The sequence below is a fragment of the Lissotriton vulgaris genome, chromosome 4_1, assembly GCF_964263255.1.
Source record: "Lissotriton vulgaris chromosome 4_1, aLisVul1.2, whole genome shotgun sequence".
Classification (NCBI taxonomy): Eukaryota; Metazoa; Chordata; class Amphibia; order Caudata; family Salamandridae; genus Lissotriton; species Lissotriton vulgaris.
This window is the reverse complement of record NC_141691.1, coordinates 530,689,447-530,707,680: the sequence shown is the minus strand read 5'-3', so window position 1 is coordinate 530,707,680 and position 18,234 is coordinate 530,689,447.

Below are 18,234 nucleotides of genomic sequence, written 5' to 3'. Positions count from 1 at the left end.
TCGGAGGATCGCAGCTGACGGGAGGGGGCGTAGAAGGACAGACATGTGTTGAGGCATTCGGGTCCAAGTTCGTAAAGTGCTTTGTGTGCGTGGGTCAGGAGGTGGAAAGTAATCCTCTTATTCACGGGGAGCCAGTGGAGGTTTTTCAGGTGACCGGAGATGTGTTCTCTGCGCGGGATGTCTAGTATGAGCCTGGCTGAAGCGTTCTGGATGCGTTGGAGTTTTTGCGGTGGTACCGGCGTATAGGGTGTTTCCGTAGTCTAGGCGGCTCGTGACCAGTGCGTGGGTGACCGTTTTTCTAGTTTCGGCGGGGATCCAGCGAAATGTTTTTTTGAGCATGCGAAGAATGTTGAAGCAAGATGATGAAACTGCGTTGACTTGTCTGGTCATCGAGAGTGAGGAGTCCAGGATGACGCCCAGGTTCCGAGCGTGGTCCGTCCGGATGGGTGCTTTTCCAAGGGCATCTGGCCACCAAGAGTCGTCCCAGGCGGAGGGGGAGGTGCCTAAGATGAGGACTTCTGTTTTGCCTGAGTTCAGTTTCAGACGGCTGTGCTTCATCCACTCGACTACTTCTTTCATTCCTTCGTGTAAGTTGGTTTTGGCGGTGTTAGGGTCTTTGGTGAGTGAGAGGATCAGTTGAGTGTCGTCAGCGTAGGAGATGATGTTGAGATTGTGTTGGCGAGCGATGGCTGCAAGGGGGCTCATGTATACGTTAAAGAGGGTGGGGCTGAGTGACGATCCTTGTGGCACGCCGCAGATGACTTCAGAGGCCTCTGACTTGAATGGTGGGAGGCGGACTCTCTGCGTTCTTCTGGTGAGGAACGAGGTGATCCATTTCAGTGCTTTTCCTTGGATTCCGACGTTTCTGAGGCGCTGTAGAAGGGTGCTATGACAGACTGTGTCGAAGGCAGCGGAGAGGTCGAGGAGGATGAGGGCAACTGTGTCTCCATTGTCCAGCAGGGTTCGGATGTCGTCAGTTGCTGCGATAAGTGCGGTCTCAGTACTGTGTTTTGCTCGGAAGCCGGACTGTGAGGAGTCAAGGGATTTGTTTGTTTCGAGGAAGGTGGCGAGCTGGTTGTTGACAGCTTTCTCGATGACTTTGGCCGGGAATGGAAGAAGCGAGATGGGGCGGTAGTTTTTGAGTTCGGTGGGGGTCTACTGTGGGTTTTTTCAGAAGGGCGCTGAGTTCTGCGTGTTTCCAGCTTTCTGGGAAGGTGGCGGAGTTGAGGGAGCAGTTGATGACATCACGGAGGTGTGGTGCTATGATGGAGTCTGCTTTGTTGAAGATGTGATGAGGGCATGGGTCAGTTGGGGATCCTGAGTGGACGGAGTTCATCAGGCGGATGGTGTCCTCAGTGGAGATTGTGTTCCAGTTGTTAAGGATGTTCAAGGGGGGTGAAGGTTCTGCAGAAGGTTGGGTGGGTTGGTCTCCGGTTCGGTTGTCGAAGCTGTTGTGGATGTCTGCTATTTTGTTGTGGAAGAAGGAAGCTAGGGGGTCGCAGAGGGCTTGGGAGGGGGTGATGTCGTTGGAGTTGGCTGATGGGTTGGTGAATTCTTTGACGATGTTGAATAATTCCTTGCTGTTGTGGGCGTTGTTGTCTAGTCGGTCTTTGAAGGCGGCTTTCTTGGCAGACCGGATTAGTTGGTGGTGTGTGCGAGTGGCGTTTTTGAAGGCGTCCCTGGTGCTGGTGTTTGGGTCTTTTTTCCAGGCCTTCTAGAGGAAGCGACAGAGTTTCTTCGATTTCTTAAGATCATCGTTGAACCAGGAGGCGTTTTTGCTGCCTAGTTTGATTTGACGTTTTTTCAACGGTGCTAGGATGTCGGCGCTGATAGATAGCCATTGGGTGAGGTTAATGGCTGCTTGGTCGGGGTTTGAGGAGTGGGCGGGGGGGTTTAGAAGCAGCGATGAGGAGATCTGGTCGATGGTGATTTTGTTCCAATTTCTTCGCAGGGTGGGTTGAGGATGGTTGTGGATTGTGGTCTTATTGTAGATAAAGTGAACGCAGTTGTGGTCCGTCCAATGAAGAGCTGTGGTGTGACTGAATGAGACATGTTTGCTGGAGGTGAAGATAGGGTCGAGTGTGTGACCTGCAATGTGGGTGGGGGTAGTGACGAGTTGTTTGAGTCCGAGGTTGGCGAGATTGTCCAGAAGGGTGGTAGCGCTGCTGTCATTGCTCTTTTCCAGGTGAAAATTGAGGTCTCCCAATAGAATTTAGTCCTCGGAGGGGAGGGCGTGGGGGGTGATAAAGTCAGTGATATCGTCACTGAATTGTGCACGGGGTCCTGGGGGCGGGTAGAGGAGGGTGCCTCTGAGTGTGGTCTTGGGGTCGGTGTGGATCTGGAAGTGAAGGTGTTCGGCGCTGGCAAGGTTGACGTCTGAGCTGGTTGAGATGCGGATGGAGTTCTTATGGACGATAGCGATGCCTCCTCCTGTTTGCTTGATGCGGTCCTTACGGATGATCTTGTATCCTTCCGGGATGGCAATGGTGATGTCTGGGGCTGAAGAGGCATTCATCCATGTTTCTGTTAGGAAGGCGACGTCCGGTGAGATGGTGTCTAGTAGATTCCAGAGGTCGATGGCGTGTCTGTGGACCGAGCGGGTGTTGAGCAGGATGCATTTCAGGTGATTGGTGTCAGGTCTCTGTTTGGTGTTGGTGGATGAGGAGTTGGTTTTGGTGCCGTCGAACTTGCAGAAGCTGCAAGAGAAGGGTCCATGGGTGTGTCCAGGAGCGGCTTGGACGCAGTTGGGGGAACGGCCGGGGTTAAGGGCTAGGAGGGTGGTGGCATCGTAAGTGATGCAAGTGGGCTGGGCATTGCGGGGACCAGGGGGCCTGCGCTGGGCGCGGTCCAGGCGCGGACGGGCATAGACGGGCTTACCTTTGGCGCACCTTTGGCGCGTCTGGGGCGCGATCGCTGCGCGTGAACGCTGCGCGTTGGATCATTGGTCATAAATGGCGTAAGGGAAGGGGCGAGGCAGGGTCAGCTGGGAGGCGGGCGCGGGGTGGAGCTACGTCCTGGGGGTCACAACAAGCCACAAAATGGACAAAATGGTTGCTGCTGGGGGAAAACGAAACTCGGCGAGCCTGGGTGCAAACACAGTACAATGGAGAACTATCGGTTTAAAGCGCTACTACGATGTGTATCCTAACAGCGCAGCACAAAGATGCATACAGGGACAATGCACAAATAGCACTTCAAATATTACACAGTGAATTATGCAGGCAGGGGAAGTATTGCGGGGGAGGTCGCGCTGAGGAGTCAGCTGGAGGCTCTACGATACCGCAGGGTGGTTGTGAGGCGCTTCTGAGTCACCAATCTTTAGGAGCGTGGAGCGAGGAGGGGAGCGACCTCTTTCCAAGCAGGTAAGGAGAGTCACGGCGAGGGGATGGTGGGGTACGACTACCACAGTCTGTGGGAGGCAGGGTCAGCTGGGAGGCGGGCGCGGGGTGGAGCTACGTCCTGGGGGTCACAATAAGCCACAAAATGGACAAAATGGTTGCTGCTGGGGAAAACGAAACTCGGCGAGCCTGGGTGCAAACACAGTACAATGGAGAACTATCGGTTTAAAGCGCTACTACGATGTGTATCCTAACAGCGCAGCACAAAGATGCATACAGGGACAATGCACAAATAGCACTTCAAATATTACACAGTGAATTATGCAGGCAGCGGAAGTATTGCGGGGGAGGTCGCGCTGAGGAGTCAGCTGGAGGCGCTACGATACCGCAGGGTGGTTGTGAGGCGCTTCTGAGTCACCAATCTTTAGGAGCGTGGAGCGAGGAGGGGAGCGACCTCTTTCCAAGCAGGTAAGGAGAGTCACGGCGAGGGGATGGTGGGGTACGACTACCACAGTCTGTGGGAGGCAGGGTCAGCTGGGAGGCGGGCGCGGGGTGGAGCTACGTCCTGGGGGTCACAACAAGCCACAAAATGGACAAAATGGTTGCTGCTGGGGGAAAACGAAACTCGGCGAGCCTGGGTGCAAACACAGTACAATGGAGAACTATCGGTTTAAAGCGCTACTACGATGTGTATCCTAACAGCGCAGCACAAAGATGCATACAGGGACAATGCACAAATAGCACTTCAAATATTACACAGTGAATTATGCAGGCAGCGGAAGTATTGCGGGGGAGGTCGCGCTGAGGAGTCAGCTGGAGGCGCTACGATACCGCAGGGTGGTTGTGAGGCGCTTCTGAGTCACCAATCTTTAGGAGCGTGGAGCGAGGAGGGGAGCGACCTCTTTCCAAGCAGGTAAGGAGAGTCACGGCGAGTGGATGGTGGGGTATGACTACCACAGTCTGTGGGAGGCAGGGTCAGCTGGGAGGCGGTTGCGGGGTGGAGCTACGTCCTGGGGGTCACAACAAGCCACAAAATGGACAAAATGGTTGCTGCTGGGGGAAAACGAAACTCGGCGAGCCTGGGTGCAAACACAGTACAATGGAGAACTATCGGTTTAAAGCGCTACTACGATGTGTATCCTAACAGCGCCGCACAAAGATGCATACAGGGACAATGCACAAATAGCACTTCAAATATTACACAGTGAATTATGCAGGCAGCGGAAGTATTGCGGGGGAGGTCGCGCTGAGGAGTCAGCTGGAGGCGCTACGATACCGCAGGGTGGTTGTGAGGCGCTTCTGAGTCACCAATCTTTAGGAGCGTTGTTCTAGTCCATAAATGATGGCTACCTTGCTCCAGAAGAGAACTTTTATCTAAATATTAATATACTACTGTTACACTTTATTGATTGCGATGGGAGCAGTACAGGGCAAAACGTTCGAACCCTGTTTTAACTTTTTATACATATTGTAATGATTTCATTAATCAAACAATAAATAAATTTCAATTGACACTGCATATGTCATGTTTAGCTTGGCTAGGTCTAATTAGCGTGAAAACTATCTCATTATGAATCTAAAAAAACTTTGGGTTTTATTTAGAGTTTCGCATGCAGAGTACTCTGTTAAAAATAAAGTGGATGCCCCACTCCGCCATATTTAATGGGCATAACAACCAATGGCACTCTAAAAATAGCACTATTGCTTTATAACAGAAAGGGGTTGGCAAGGAAAAAAGCACACTTATACCAATTTTTTGAAAAAGTTACTCTTGTATTTCAACTAGAACAAAGTAGTCTTATAATTATACTAGCGACATATATACAAAAAAAGTGCAGTGTGTCCCCAGTGATATTGTGAGCAAAAACCACAGAACATCAAACAATAAGTGAACTGTACAATTTTTGGCTATGGATACTTACAAAGGGAAAATTACCAAATGCAATAGTAAATCAATTATAATCAGTGACTATCTACAATCATAGATCATCGTCGCTTCCTCCTCGAGAGATCGCTCCCCTGCCTGCGCTCTGTGTGATAAGTGGTATCGTTATTTCTAAGCTGCACTGTTTGGCGTTTTGAAGGCGTGTGCATTTACCTGCCATTGCTCGCTCATTTCAATTAGACCTGCGCATTGTTGTTTGTAAGCTGCACTGTTTGGCGTTTTGAAAGCGTGTGCATTTACTTGCCATTACTCGATCATTTCAAGTAGACCGGTGCATTATCTGTGAGATCCCCCGGCGCCCTGCTCTGCCCTCCCCTCCATTTTGAGCTTCTTGTTGTTGTTGTTGTGCTCCGTCCCTTGAGCCCGCCATGCCCCCCCAGCTGAGCCGCCCTCGCCCCTCCCCCTCCACCTTCCATATATGACAGGAGTTCCCGCGCGCAGCGTCCACGCGCAGCGTCCGCGCCCAACCCGCGCCGAAGGTGCGCCAAAGGTAAGCCCGTCTACGCCCGTCCGCGCCTGGACCGCGCCCAGCGCCAGACCCCCTGCCCCTCTCACTGCCCAGCCCTCCCGCATTACCTACGATGCCGCCACTCTCCTAGCCCTTAACCCCGGTCGCGCCCCCAACTGCGTCCAAGCCGCTCCTGGTCACACCCATGGACCTTTCTCTTGCTACTCCTGCAAATTCATCGGCACTGTCAACATCTCCGCTACGCCCACAGCACAGATCCCCGACCCCAATCACCTTCAATGCATCCTTCTCAACACCCGATCCGTCCACAGACATGCCATTGACCTTTGGAATCTACTAGACACCATTTCTCCGGACATCGCCTTCCTGACGGAAACATGGATGAATGCTTCCTCCGCACCTGACATCACCATTGCCATCCCTGAAGACTATAAGATCACTCGCAAAGACCGTACCAGCCACACAGGAGGAGGAATCGCTATCGTCCATAAGAAATCAATCCGCATCTCAACCAGCTCTGACGCCAACCTCGCCAACTCCGAACACCTCCACTTCCAGATCCACATCGACCCCAAAACCACACTCAGAGGCACCCTCCTCTACAGACCACCAGGACCCCGCGCAAAATTCAGTGAAGACATCACAGACTTCATCACCCCACACGCGCTCCCCTCCAAAGACTACATCCTTTTGGGAGACCTCAACTTTCACCTTGAAAAGAGCTACGACCGCAACACCACCACCCTCTTGGACAACCTCGCCAACCTCGGACTTAAACAACTAGTCACTTCCCCCACCCACATCGCAGGTCACACACTCGACCCCATCTTCACCTCCAGCAATCATGTCTCCTTCAGCCACACTACGGATCTCCTCTGGACTGACCACAGCTGCGTTCACTTCACCTACAACAAACCAAAACCCAACATCCACCTCCAACCTACCCTGCAAAGAAACTGGAACAAAATCACCACGGACCAAATCTCCGCATCGCTCCTTCAAAACACCCCAGCCCTCTCTTCTAACGCTAACGAAGCCGCCGCCAACCTCACCCTATGGTTATCCAACACCGCCGACACCTTAGCTACACTGAAAAAACGTCAAAGTAAACCTGGCAGCAAGAAGGCCTCATGGTTCAACGATGATCTCAAGAAGTCCAAGAAACTCTGCCGTTCCCTTGAAAAGGCCTGGAAAAAAGACCCAACCACCAGCACCAAGGACGCCTTCAAAAGCGCCACCCGCACTCACCACCAACGAATCCGAAAAGCCAAGAAAACAGCATTCAAGGATCGACTTGACAACAACGCCCACAACAGCAAGGAACTTTTCAACATCGTCAAGGAATTTTCCAATCCCTCGGCCAACTCCAACGACATCACCCCCTCTCAAACCCTCTGCGACTCCCTAGCCTCTTTTTTCCACAACAAGATTGCAGACATCCACAACAGCTTTGACAACCAACCCGGAAACCAACCCACCCCACCATCTGCTGACCATCTTCCCCCCGTGAACACCCTTAACGCCTGGAACCCAATCTCCACTGAGGACACCATCCGCCTGATGAATTCCATCCACTCAGGTTCCCCCACAGACCCATGCCCTCACCACATCTTCAACAAAGCAGACTCCGTCATAGCACCGCACCTCCGAGATGTCATCAACTGCTCCTTCAACTCCGCTACCTTCCCAGAAGACTGGAAACACGCTGAACTCACCGCCCTTCTGAAAAAACCAACAGCGGACCCCACCGAACTCAAAAATTACCGCCCCATCTCGCTTCTTCCATTCCCGGCCAAAGTCATCGAGAAAGCCGTCAACAACCAGCTCGCCGCCTTCCTCGAAGCCAACAAATCCCTCGACCCCTCACAATCTGGCTTCCGAGCAAAACACAGCACTGAGACCGCCCTCATCGCAGCAACAGACGACATTCGAACTCTACTGGACAATGGAGACACAGTCGCCCTCATCCTCCTCGACCTCTCTGCAGCATTCGATACAGTCTGCCACAGCACCCTTCTACAATGCCTCAATAACATCGGAATTCAAGGAAAAGCACTTGAATGGATCACCTCGTTCCTCACCGGAAGAACCCAGAGAGTCCGCCTTCCTCCATTCAAGTCCGAGGCCTCTGAAGTCATCTGCGGCGTACCTCAAGGATCCTCACTCAGTCCCACCCTCTTCAACGTATACATGAGCCCCCTCGCGGCCATCGCACGCCAACACAACCTCAACATCATCTCTTACGCGGACGACACTCAACTGATCCTTTCTCTCACCAATGACCCCAGCACCGCCAAAACTAACCTACACGAAGGAATGAAAGAAGTTGCCGAATGGATGAAACAAAGCCGTCTGAAACTGAACTCAGACAAAACAGAAGTCCTCATCTTAGGTACATCCCCCTCTGCTTGGGACGACTCCTGGTGGCCGGAAGCCCTCGGAAAAGCACCCATCCCGACAGACCACGCACGGAACCTTGGCGTCATCCTGGATTCTTCACTCTCAATGAACAGACAAGTCAGCGCCGTATCCTCTTCCTGCTTCAACATTCTTCGCATGCTCAGAAAAACATTTCGCTGGATCCCCTCCGAAACAAGGAAAACAGTCACCCACGCTCTGGTCACGAGCCGACTGGACTACGGAAACACCCTCTACGCAGGTACCACCGCTAAACTCCAGAAGAAACTCCAACGAATCCAAAACGCCTCAGCCAGGCTCATATTAGACATCCCACGCAACGAACACATCTCTGGTCACCTTAAAGACCTCCACTGGCTACCCATCAATAAGAGAATCACTTTCCGACTGCTTACCCACGCACACAAATCACTCTACGACATCGGACCAGATTGCCTCAACTCTCGACTGTCCTTCTACACCCCCTCCCGCCAACTACGTTCTTCCAGCCAAGCCCTCGCCACTGTACCTCGCATCAACAAGACCACCATGGGAGGCAGATCCTTTTCATACCTGGCTGCTAAAACATGGAACTCACTCCCCGCTTACCTTCGCCTCACCCAGAACCACCTAGCGTTCAGAAAGCAGCTTAAAACGTGGATATTTGACAAATAATCCTCCTCCCCTTCCTAAGCGCCTTGAAACCCTCTGGGTATGTAGTGCGCTATACAAATTTTTTGACTTGACTTGACTGACTTGCTTGAGAGGTTCATTCTCTATGGCGTCGACGTCGTTTCGACCTGTTGGATGAGGGTCTCGTCAGGACTAAACAGTGAGGGGCATCTCGTGGTATCTTTAAGTTACGTAACCCATGCGTGACGGAATAATTGAATTAACTTACAGTATACCCAGCCGGGCACACTGTCGATGGATAGCGTGGTAGTCTTAAATTTAGAATTTAGTCTTAAATTGGTCAATGCCTTTGGAACGGGAAACAGGAAGATGTCTGTTCACAAGACTCGGTGTGCACGGTCGCGTTTCTCCGGTCGTCTGTCTAGTAACAGATGACTAATCTGTTACTAGACAGAAGACCGGAGAAACGCGACCGTGCACACCGAGTCTTGTGAACAGGCATCTTCCTGTTTCCCGTTCCAAAGGTATTGACCACCAGCCCTAAATTTAAGACTACCACTAAGGGGTAGTGAAATAGATTGTAAATTCAGTGATCCCACTACAACTCTGTGATACGTGGTTGGCTCACCCCAAGCGCCTTCTGTAAATTCTTAGAGACGCAAGTCTCTCCTTTCTGACTCGATGAAAAGGGAACTTGTATTGTTTTTCAACTTGTAACCCCCTCCCTTTTCACTAAGGGTTTTTCCTTCCCATTTTGAAGGTGAAGACACATTGTCACACTTTTCTATAAAGTTCTAGGGAGGATATTACTAAAATCCCCTATCGGGGATGGGAGGCCGTTCTGGGTGATCCACTTGAGGACTCAGACTAGGATCTTGCATGTGGTCTGGTGTGGAGGATGTCGTGTACCCATAGATTCAAACTGTTACACTTCAATTTTCTACATCGCACCTAAATAACTCCTGTGGGGCTTCAAGGGATAGGCTCTAATAGGGCATCAAAAAGGTGTTTGCTGTGAGGAAGAAGGTGCCACCTTTTTGCATTTAGCTTGGTGATGTCCAGAGATCTTAAACTTCTGGAAGAAGGAAAAAGTCACAAGGGTTGAGATCCCATGCACGCCGCCAGCATGTTTGCTGGAGATTGTAAAGAGACCCCGAAAATGCACAATGCCCTCAGACAATGCTGCAATTTATATTGCTCCTGGTGAATCATAGAGTGGTGCCATAGGCTGGATGGGGTCCCGTGTGCCGGATATAGACCTTTGGATATGAGATGTTTTGGAATGGGGACCTGCACAAGACCACCATATCTGCATCTCCTGCGCAGATGAGAAGGCCCCGGAGTCAGTAGAGTCAGTAGAGTCCGGGAGGCAGCTGCTGGACGAATTGAATGCATATGGAACCTTGGACTCTGACCAAGGTGAACAGGTTATTTAAATTTTAGTTCTGGTTCATTGCTGTCAACGGATGGGGTCTACTAATATAGATCTATGGAAGGCATATGTATTGCTTGTAGGGCACAGGGAGGTTAGAGGGGGAACACACCGACTGCGAAGTTGATATACACCAGCCACGGGCCGCGGCCCGTGGAGGGTGTTCCGGTGGGGCAGAAAAGCGGGGTGGGGGAAGGGCAACGTGGGGGGTGCAAACAACCAGAATATGGATAATTGGAGGTAAGTAAACAATTTAAATAATCATATGAATTTCGTAGCGCGCGCTGCATCGCTTTTTACGATGCAGGGCGCGCTACGAAATTCGTTTCATTTATTAAATTGTTTACTTACCTCCAATTATCCATATTCCGGTTATTCACACACACCCCCCACCCTACCCCTCCCCCGCCCCGCCTTTATGCTCCACCAGAACTCCCTCCACAAGCCGCGGCTATGTTTACTATTTTGAAAGAAAATTGAAAGAGAAAGGTCTAAAAAAAAGGTCATCAGCATGCTTTCACGTCCAGACTTATTACTATTTTTTTTTCAACAGAATTATTACTATGAATAATAATAACAATATTTATTTTATTGTTGTTATTATTAGTAGTAGTCTTATCATTATTCTTGTTGCTGTTATTATTATTGACTTTATTATATGTATTTGTAATGTGCCATGTACACTGTCAAGGAGCCTCCTTGCACTGGCCTAAAATATATCTAATAATGGCAGATACGGCTCCACTTTGCCAATAAATAGAAAAGAGCCATGCTTTTAGTGTTTTTTCTGAATGTAAGCATTGTGGACAAAAAAGCTGCTATTTGAGATCTCAAAGTACACCCTGGCATGCATTTCCTAAATATGGTAGTAAAAAATGTGGGTCCCGTATTGTACAAAAATCCTTTAGGTGAAACACACGGATTTGAACATAATTCGTTCATGGACTGGTAGCCAATGAAGTTGGGTCAGATAGGCTAAAACACTATTGAACTTTTCTAGATTGAAAATCAATTTTACAGTGGCATTTTGAATCAATTGTAACTTCTGCAGGCACTTATGGGGAGGACAAGGCAGACTAAATTACATAAGTCAATAAGGAACGCGTAAAAGAGTTAAAAACAGAATTCCTCAGCGTGTAAATGAGAATGTGTGTTTCCTAGCGCAGAGATGAAACAGGTGTGCCATAAAAACTGTAGAAATATGAAGGATTACTCCAAGGAGGAATTACACGGCACAGCTTGATACAAGTGAGTGTATACACCTTATTTGGGAAGGGGGCTGATGTACTTTTAGAGCGTCTATGGTGAAGGTGGCCATTAATCAAAAGCGTGTGATTGCCCCAATAAAATAACCGCTTTTTGCTTAGCAATTCATAAAATTGCCCAATTCTTAAAATTGGAAATTAATATAAGTATAAGGTCTCAAAGTTTTTTAGGGGCTTGCCCTGGTCACTACTTAATGCAGGTGATGCCGAATAGCAAGGCAGACTCCATTCAATATCTATGGCCACTGAGAGGTTTTCAGAAGGTTAGCACCATGAACACTCAATCATACTTTGAAAGACTCAAAATCATAGTGGTGAAGACTAAACGACCCAGTAACAGAAGTCTCAGGTATTTCTTCAGTGTCAGTTAAGAAAGCAGCCTATTGGCATATTACTCTTTTGCACCAAGAAAGTATTTAATCATTCATGGATAATTTTTGGTACCAGATAGATCGGTTTACAGCTTGTAACAGAGTTGATCCACTACAATCATGAATTTAGGGATGTTTCAATTGAACAATAAACATTATGGGCATGGATATTTGTATATTAAAGACGTAGAAAAATAGATTTCAAATTATCTGCTCTTCTCCATGTCAAAGTTATGTGTAGTTCAATGAAAATATTTGGTTCAAGGATATTAAACCACATTGACATGTTTAATATCTCCTGCAGGATTATCCAGAATGTTTACTGACATTATATTGTGATGGTAGGTGGTATACATAGGCAAGTATAGATTTACTATTATTAGCTTCACATCTACGTACCTTAAAGATATGATATATGTGTTTGCAATACAAAAAGAATTGTGATGAAAGTCTGCAGTGGAAGCTTGCTCTGATGATGCTTGAGTTTCATCTGTTCAGTGTGTGAAGGCAGTTTTACAGCCACTATCAATGCTGTATTTGCTTTGTGTTTTAGTCAGAAGGTTGCACATGCACCATCTGTTACACTTGTGTGTAGGGTGTGTGTGTGTGTGTGCACGCGTGCGTCTATGTGTGTGTGTGAATTTGTGTGGTCAGAGGGTCAGGTTAGTTAATCAATTTATACATAATACCAAATACCGAATTATCAAGTAAAACAAAAATATATTCACATATTTATGCTCACTGTAAATATGTTTTATCAATATTATGCTATTTAAGCTCCAGATTTGGTAATAAGCACAAAAGCATGAAATGCATATTCTCATTCCACCCTCCATCCATACCTCCTAATGACCTTCCATCAAACTAGTCTTGTACTCATATACTCAAGTATTAGGAAAATGCAGCCCACTGTTGGTCTTTTATAATCAACATTTAGAAATGTATTTAGTTTAGCAATTGTTTTGTATTGCATATACACAATTAGTTCATTTAAATAGTGCACACTATGCATACCTAGAGCCGGATTTAGAGTTTGGCAGCCCGGTACTTGATCACAAACATGGCGGATAGCCGGTCTGGCTTATTACAAATGGCATAAGATATGATTAGGGCTCCTGGTTTTGTGGTATTTCTTTTTAACACTTCTGTCTCTATTTATCCACATTTAATTCATATATTTCCACAAGTATTTAAAAGATAAACATGAGCTCATACTTTGATGACAGTCAGATTTTAGCATATTACACAGCCAAAAATAATAAAATAATAAACCCACATAAAATGTTTTGCATTATAGCACAAATGCATATTGAGATATGCAGTAATTTAAGCAAATCTCATTGAGCTGTGTAACTCCCCATGCTGCCAATATGTACAGCGATTGGCCATGCTGCCAATATGTACAGCTTCTGGCCTGAAAGTCATTAATCTCAACATAGAGAGTCACTCAAAAGAAGCCAAATTATCTGTTTTTTCTGCTTTTAAAAATAAATACAGGCAGGAAACACAATGTTTTCTATCTATATTTATCTGTAGAAATCGGTAAAAACGGAGAACAGGGAGCCCTAGATATAATGCACTAGGGTTAGACATTGGGTTCCTGGTTGACTGGGGTATGTGCCCTGGTCAAACAGTAATCACAATCCTGGTCAGGGTAAGTCACAACACACTCTAAACTATCCTGTGGTCACCCTGTGGTAGTTTGGCACAGAGCAGTCAGGCTTAACTTAAGAGGAAATTTGTAAAGTATTTGTGCAACACTTCAAACAGTAACACAGTGTAAACATCACAAAAAGACTCCCCACCAGGTTAGAAAAATAGAGCTTAATTTTATACATAAAACAAGACCAAAACAAGACTTTGATAAGTAGATGGTGTCAGAGGTCCTGTACGTATACCTGGTGGTACCTTTGAAGTGTGGGAGACTTCAAAGACATGGCTTTGAAGTGCACAGAGTCCCTGCCCTTGCTGCCCTGGCTCCAGACTCATGGCGGGGCGACGGGGGGAATACAGCCCTTTGTGTAGGGACAGGACACAGACTAATTAGATGTAAATGTACAGCTGTTCCCAGCTCCTCACTCCCACCCTGCCCGGATGGTCCATCAAGTCACAGCTAAGCTTCCATTTTATTTTGAAAGTATTTTTATTGGCATTTTTAAGTGTTGTACAAACATATCATTAATGATACCACATCAATAATAAAACCACGTTACTCAATGGCCATGTTAGTACATCCCTAAAATATACCCTTTAGTGTCCATAAGCCAAACCAGAGAATGAGTCCAGCTTATATCGCACAGTCCATGGACCCAGAAGGTCACGTTTCGACCAATATCTGACATGTAACTGCCACCTACAGGTGCTGCCCATAGTCCCTAGTACGTGTTTCACCAGAGTTTGTTCCCAATAATTGACATATGAGAGTTTCCACTAGCAGATCAAGGTACCTATATAACCTTCTTGATTGTCAAAATGCTACTTCATTTGTTTAAGAACAGTTGTAAGGAAAAAAACCCTGAAAGCAACCATCCCAATGTAAACAATAAAGAAGCAAAAGGGCCTTATGCATAGGGGCAAAGCATATCATAGCAAACATAACTTGCGTGAAGGGGAGGCACAGTATAATGAAGTTTCCCAGAAGAAGGCTAGGAGCATGGGGTGGAGGGGCCTCCAACGCAGTCAAAGCCGCCCCACCGGGACAGTGAGTGTTCGGGGTACATACCCCCATACAGTATTCAATATTATTCGAACCAGCTCCCAGTGCCGCCTAAAAGTCCCCCAGAAAGGCCGCAGGCCCAGACAGTCCCAGGTCATGTGGCCGAAGTCCGCAAATGGTTATAAGGACCGAGGACAGCCACGGACCTCCCACCCATAGGTCACATTGAGGCGGTGTGGTGTCATGTAAGCCATGTGTGTGTAATTGAACTGTATGTATTTGAGGCATGTATTGTGAGAAATCTTCTTAGGGTAGTGCAGAACCCTCCGCCACTCTGCATCTGTAAGGACTCTGTCACCGATCCTATCCCATTTTGCCTGTAGCCTATCTAAGGGACGTACCAATGCCGATTTTAGGCCCACATAAAACCATTACCTAAGCTTCCATTGTTTGACTGTCTAGGGGAAATACACAAAGCCCAGCTGTCACCCTTTCCAGAAGTGTATCAAAGGCAGGCATTAGGCATCAAATGGCTAAAGTAAGAAAATGCCAGCTTTCTAAAAATTAAAACCAAAGGGGATGATGGACGGAGTGTTGATAAATGCAAGCACTCACCTCCAGTCAACTGATCTGGGTTTAATACATCATCATTCTTTATCTCACTATGCCACCCCAGTTCAGACATGGCCATATGCAAATCAGTCTGACCCTGTGCCTCATGGGAACAGTCCAGCCCGAACTGCCAAGCCATGTCTTCCCTGCACCGGAAACAAGCATCCTGGGACCGGTTTCTGGCTAATCAGCAGTCATCAGCCAGGATAGCTTGAATCCAGTGGCAAAGTGAGCAAGGGACCCACGTCTGGGCATACCCTGCCAACTTAGGGCGAACAAAGCAAAAACGAAAGGAGATGATGGGCGGAGTGTTGACCATTGAAAGCACTCACCCCCAGTCAACTGATCTGGGTTTGATCCATCATCATTCTTTAGCTCACTCCGCCACACCAGTTCAGACATGGCCATATGCAAATCAGTCTGACCCTGTGCCTCATGTGAACAGTCCAGCCTGAACTGCCAAGCCATGTCTTCCCTGGACCGGAAACAAGCATCCTGGGGCCGGTTTCTGGCTACTCAGCCATCATCAGCCAGGCTAGCTTGAATTCATGAGGCACAGGGTCAAGACTGATTTGCATATGGCTGGGTTCAAACTGGAATGGCATGGTAAGCAAAATAACGATGGATTTAGGACCAGATCTCTGTACTGGGCTGAATGTATGACATTGTTCTGCATTCTGCCCATCAACTGTTTTTTTTGCATTTGTCACCCCGAGTGGGACGGGTATACCCAGACGTTGGTCCCATGCTCTCCATGCCACTGGAATCAAGCTATCCTGGCTGAAGAGGGGTCAAACCCCAAAACCGGTCCTAAGATGCTTGTTTCCAGGCCAGGGTGAACCTGGCTTGGCAGTTCGGGCTGGACTGTTCCCATGAGGCACAGGGTCAAGACTGATATGGCTGGGTTCAAACTAGAATGGCATGATGAGCAAAAAAACTATGGATTTAGGCCCAGATCTCTGTACTGGGATGAATGTATGACATTGTTCTGCATTCTGTCCACCAACTGTTGTAGCTTTCTAAAAGTGGCATTTTCAGACTAGCAATTTCAAATCTAACTTTACCATGAATTGTGATTTTAAATTGTGAGTCCAGAGACGCCAAACTTGAAAAGACTATCTCTTCACAATTGGAAATTACACTTATAAAATGTAATAACATAATCCCATTGTTATCCTATGGGAGAGATGGGCCTTGGAGCAATGAAAAATGAATTTGAGAGTTTTTCACTACCAGGGCATGTCAAATTTAAAAGTACGTCCTACCTTTCAAATGCCTAGCATTCGGCCCTCTGGGTTATCAAGGCTCTACCTTATGGCGAAATGGGTATGTGCCAATGTTTTCATGCTTAGAGGAGAGAGCACATGCACGTTAGCACTGGTTAGCAGTGGTAAAGTCTCAGAGTTCTAAAGCCAACAAAAACAAGGTCAGAAAAAGAGGAGGAGGAAGGCAAGAATTTTGGGGTGACCCTGCAGAGAAGGCCATTTTCCAACAACAAGTAATAAGGGGGACCTTTGTGATGGAGTAACCAGTCTGCCAAACTCTAAATGAGGCCCTTAGTATCGTATACAGGCAGTTTTCATTAATAAATTATTTTGCGTATTTTAACCGATACCTTTTCAGGGTTGGCCTTGTAGTGTAGTTCCTATATTCCCAATAGGCTCTGCGAATTGGAATAATATATCCTATAGATGTGACGTAGGACTTAAGCCGACTAGGCCTCAATCGAATATACTAGACTTAATTGTGAGTACCAGCTAGCTCAGAGGTCACTAGAAACTTTCTTGAATAAACAAGAAGGGATTAGTTTCTGACAACCGCATAAACATGACAACTTTGTTTCCCCAAGATAAAACTGATCTATAGAGTTGTGGAAACAATAGATAGATATTTCACTCAGTCAATTGTGCATGCTTCGTTTCATCAGAGGTCCAGAGAAATAGAGAGATGGGCGTTTTCAATAAAAGTATTTATTGAACAGTCTTCTTTCTCATGCAGAAGAAATGAACTGCTACAATCATAATACTGGCCGTAAAGTATAATGCGTACAGCAAGAAGAGTATTATAAAATAATACTGTAAAAGCATGGTATGGTTTCTAAGCCATTACATACATAAATAACAAAGACTAAAAGTACTCAACTGGTGTTTCTAAAATACGCCTACCCCGATGTACCTAAACTAAGTCTAGTAGAGGGAAGAAGTAAGTGCATAGGTTTAGTTTCTTTGCCAATAATCTATCCAAGATTTCTTTTAGGGTCTAATCAGCTCCATACCTTGGTTTAGAATGAAGGAGGTCTGGTATCTCTGTCTCCGGACTTGATTTCCCAACACCCCGCGAGGGGAGCTTGGAAACACTGGAGCTGGATTCTCAGCGAGAGAAAGGCAGCCTATCTGTCAGAGCGTCAGCGGAGGGTCGGCTTCCTTCGGCACTTGCTGTAGCGAGCTGCATCGGGCAAGTAGATAGTCGAAGTGCTCCAAACCACCGTGTGCTTGCTAGGGCAAGTGCGAGCATATTTATACTTTGAAGGTGCCTGGTTTGGTGTAAATTTGGACATAATAATGTCACCAAAGAACCCCAAGGGAGTGGTAGTTCTTTTGATAACGACATGATTTCTAGGACAAATCAATATTCAAGAGAGGGGATGTCCCTGACTGCTGAAGCAGAGTTTTCCAAGAAATCGTTGTGGCTTTTTGGAACTAGAGGAAGTAGCCATGTCTGTATTAGGACTGCATGGGCTATGTCTAAATATCGGTATGATTTCTATGCCTATATAAGGGTAATGTGAATTATACCTATATAAGGGCATGAATAGGGAAAATTACACTAGGGTCTTAAAACGGTATACAACAGCCTCTCAAGTATTTTGTAAAGTTATTTTAGCACTGTTTAATCTAGTATATACACCTATTCACCATATTTCTTGTCAGTGTGATCACTGCACAATTCCTCCACTGTGTGCCATACAAACCTGTAAAACTAACCTGTGAAAATGGCATATTTAGAGTAGTCTCTTAAGGCTCATTTTGCATAATAAATAATCTACAAAGGAACTTTACATGTGTCAAGTGTGAAATAATTACTTCAAGCTTATGCCTTTTGCCTCGTGACACAAG